Raw genomic sequence first — 3,909 nt, 5'->3', positions numbered from 1 at the left:
TCTCGGAAAAGAGAACGAATAGAAGTTGTTGCTGGTATTTAAAGAGCAGAGTAGAAGCATTAACGTAACATTTTTTTAAAACGAGTTACAACATAATTAGGGGAATACCCCTCTAGCTATAAGTTGACGAACTGGATACAAGAGATGTAAAATGAAATGCTTCGATGAACACTAAAATGTAGATGGTGCTGTTACAAACACGCCTACACAACGTCATATTATGCAATTGAGGAAAGAGATGTCAGACTGTGGCTTTTATAGATCATATTTTACGAATGATAAGCAATGTCTTGATGGCTGAGTTTGGAATGTTTTTATATTCCTATAAAACTGCATCACCAATTACGTAGGACTTCAAGACTGTTGTCTGCCTTTGTATTTTACAATTAGTAGCTTATGATTATGTATTTCTGTTAGTTAGACCACCATTTTTGATTAATATAAAAGATTGCAGTTTTTCAAATAGGAGAAGATGAAAATTTGGATTTCTAAAGCGATTGAAGAATGCAGGTTGTGTAAATTTTTATGTACGGGTTCTTTCGCAAATACATAAGTCTCTATTAGAGTCAGCCTATCCATCCATCCACATGTAATTATTCGATTTCCAATGAATACATTTTCATGAAATTTTATATTTCGATCTCCTAAGAAGATTTAACGATTTATTCCAATTTTTTTTTTAAATTGGAAAAAAAAAAAGAAATGAAAATCAAATAATTAAATTTCAAAAAGGTAAAAAAAGCGTGCACTCCAATTATGTTTGCAAATTGAATGGTATATTGATTGTTATCTGCCCTCGTGGGCAGCACAGTTGGTATAAACACCGTCCTAGGGATGGAAAGGGCCGGGTTTGAATACAGTTAATGACCGGAGGGATTTTTATGGAAATTTTTTACAACGTGGCATAGTTAGGTTTTTCATCCAGGAAACAGTGAATCGACCACAAAATACACGAAATTTACAGGCATTATACACTGAGTGATCACTGAATTATGACCACCTACCTAATACTTCGTAGGTCCTCCTTTTGCCCTCAGTACAGCAGCTATGCGGCGGGGCATTGATTCAACAAGATGTCGGAAGCTTTGGGGAGGTATGGCCAACCAAGCTATGTGTAATGCGGTCACTAATGCAGGTATGGAAGTGGTTGGTGTATCCAGACGCCTGATATGCCTTTCTATAATGTCCCACAAGGGCTCTATGAGATTGATATCAAAGGAGTTCGGAGGCCAACCGTTATGCTGTAATTTAGAACTCTGTTCCTCAAACGATTTCTGCACAACAAGTGCCCGATAGCTCGGCGCATTGTCATCTTGGAAGACACCATCGCCATTCGGGTAAAAGTGTAACATAGCGGGGTGTACACAGTCAGCTAGCAGTTGACGATAGCGGAGATCACTGATACATTGTTCCACATGTATCAAGGGTCCAAGTTCCTGCCAGTGAAACATGCCCCACACAATACAGCCACCTCCACAAACCTACACTTTTGATACCATGTATGATGGATCAAGAACCTCACGTTGTTGACGCCAAATCCTTACATGATCATTCACGGTGTGGAGTAAAGAACGTGACTCATCCGACCAGCACACCTTCTTCCATTCTTCTAACGTCCAACTTGCATGCTCTTTGCACCAGGCGGGTCTTTTACGCCGATGAACCTTGGTTAGGAGAGGATGCCGTAGGGGTCGTCTGCTGGTATAGCCCATACGTGTGAGAGTGCGACGCATGGTCATGCTAGATATTGTTCCGGGTTGGCCCATGTTGTATTGGGTAATCAACTCTTGAACAGTGCTGCGCCTGTTCGCCTGTACGAGTCGTCGGACCCGGCGCTTACCTCTAACATCAACCTTTCGCTGACATTTGCAGTTTTGCCATCGGATCGTTGTTTGACATTTTGACGCCAGTCCTGGTACACTTTAACTATGGCGGCTCTCGAAACCCCACCAGTTCAGCCATTTGGGAAATCGAGGCACCAGCTCATCGAGCACCCACAATCTGTCCTTTATGAAAGTCCGATAAATCCTTCCTTTTACCCATCACGCCCGGAATTTTACTACCTACTGAACCACTGACACCTTATCTATGCTACGTAGGCCGACTAATTCTACACTCTCGTACCTCACGTGGTCAATGGGTCTCATTCAGTTTTCATAGGGGTTGTAATAATTCAGTGACCACTCAGTGTATACATATATGCGGGCAATATCCGATAAGTGGCTGATGCCCCTAACCCCCCCCCCCCAAAACAACAACAACAGTGTTAAATAGAGCTAAAAATGGGATGTTGCTGTCAGTTCTATTAACGAAATGAAATTGCGATTGATTTTCAAAGTTTCGAATCCGCTCGTATTGCAGTTGGGTTTAACGCATGGATTTAGAACATATATCATATTGCGCCATTGTGTATTGTCTGTACAAGAGTGTGTTCAGAGTTCAGGTTTCTTGTGTGGACTGAACAACCCAAAAGAAGTTCAACATCACTTTCTGCTTCTGAGATAGTCTAACTGCAACCCCGATTGAGGTATATTTCTGAAATTCCTCCAGTCATCCACGTGATTTGAACCCAGACACTCCAAACGAGGAAAAAATGGCGAAGCCACTGTGCTGTCCCGTAGGATGATCGCCTCCGAGGTTCCGTTCTGAAAACAAGTTGTAGAGGTGACTGGACTCCTGAGGTACAAACCTGTACGGTGATTGGTCACCTTTTGTGAAAGTAAGAATCCTTGAAACAAATGGCCTTCTCAGCCAACATCCTGAAAGACTGAATTGCATTTTCGCGAAAAAGGACAAAAAATACAAATATGTTTTTTCACAGCAAACAAAGAAATCCGGTTCAGTTATTTTTTGTTGAGTTATTTACAGATAAAAACAAATACATAATTGCATTTACTGACATGGAACACGAAGTTTCATATCCTGGAAATCTTGCTCAGAAAATAAGACGTTGATTATCTTAAACATACATCTTCATTCTGACTCAGCGCTATTCGCTGATGAGACCAAATCTAATTGCAAAGAAGCCAGTCTACTCGTATTCAGGAACAGAGGAAGTTTTAAGAAGAATTAGTGTAGTCTAGTTTTTTTCCATTGTAGTGAACTGTGAAAAATGAAAAAGAAAGTATATTTTAGACCAACTCTAACCCACTTTAAATCAGTAGTTTTATTCAATGGAGGACGGGTTGAACAAATTCATTTATCAGTTTAGTAGGTCAAAGTTTAAGAACGCCTGTCTTAGCTTCCAGTAAGATTAGTTATGGGGTTTATCTTCTTTCAACGGCTGATGAAAATAAAAGTGTACAAAATTAATATAGTACTGTATCTAATAAAGAAGAAAATTACGACTTTATTTTGGGTTAAAATGAAAGTGGTGACATGGTACGATTACAAGTTAGCATTAGCATTAGCATTAGTAGAGGCATTTGCTGCAAGAAAGCAAGCTTATGCAGCATCAGCAAAAAAAAAAAAAAAAAAAAAAAACCCACTTCCACTTCACCCCTCTGTTCGTTCAAAATACCTGTCCAGCTGAGCCTTAAACTTATTTAGGCTATCAACCTCCACCACAAGGGATGGAAGTCTGTTCCACCAACCAACCACCCGCTGGCTAAAGGCAAATTTCCGCACGTCTATCCTACATCTGTCTTTCCTCAATTTGAATTTATGCCCTCTCAGGTGATTATTCTGAGCAAGAGGAAGAATCCCATCAGCATTGAGCATGCTTAAACCATTCAAGGCTTTATACACCTCTATCAGATCACCTCGCTGGTGCCTAGTCTCCAGACACTGTAATTTGCAAAACTTAAGCCGTTCTTCGTAAGAGCACCCCTTTGTTCCATTCACTAATCTTGTTGCCCTTCTCTGTACTCGTTCCAGCAGCTCTACATCCTTCTTGAAATGAGGCCTCCA

Source organism: Mastigoproctus giganteus, chromosome 10, assembly GCF_048544385.1.
Source record: "Mastigoproctus giganteus isolate SK-2022 chromosome 10, ASM4854438v1, whole genome shotgun sequence".
NCBI lineage: Eukaryota > Metazoa > Arthropoda > Arachnida > Uropygi > Thelyphonidae > Mastigoproctus > Mastigoproctus giganteus.
The sequence above is the reverse complement of the archived record's forward strand: the minus strand, read 5'-3'. Positions refer to the sequence as shown.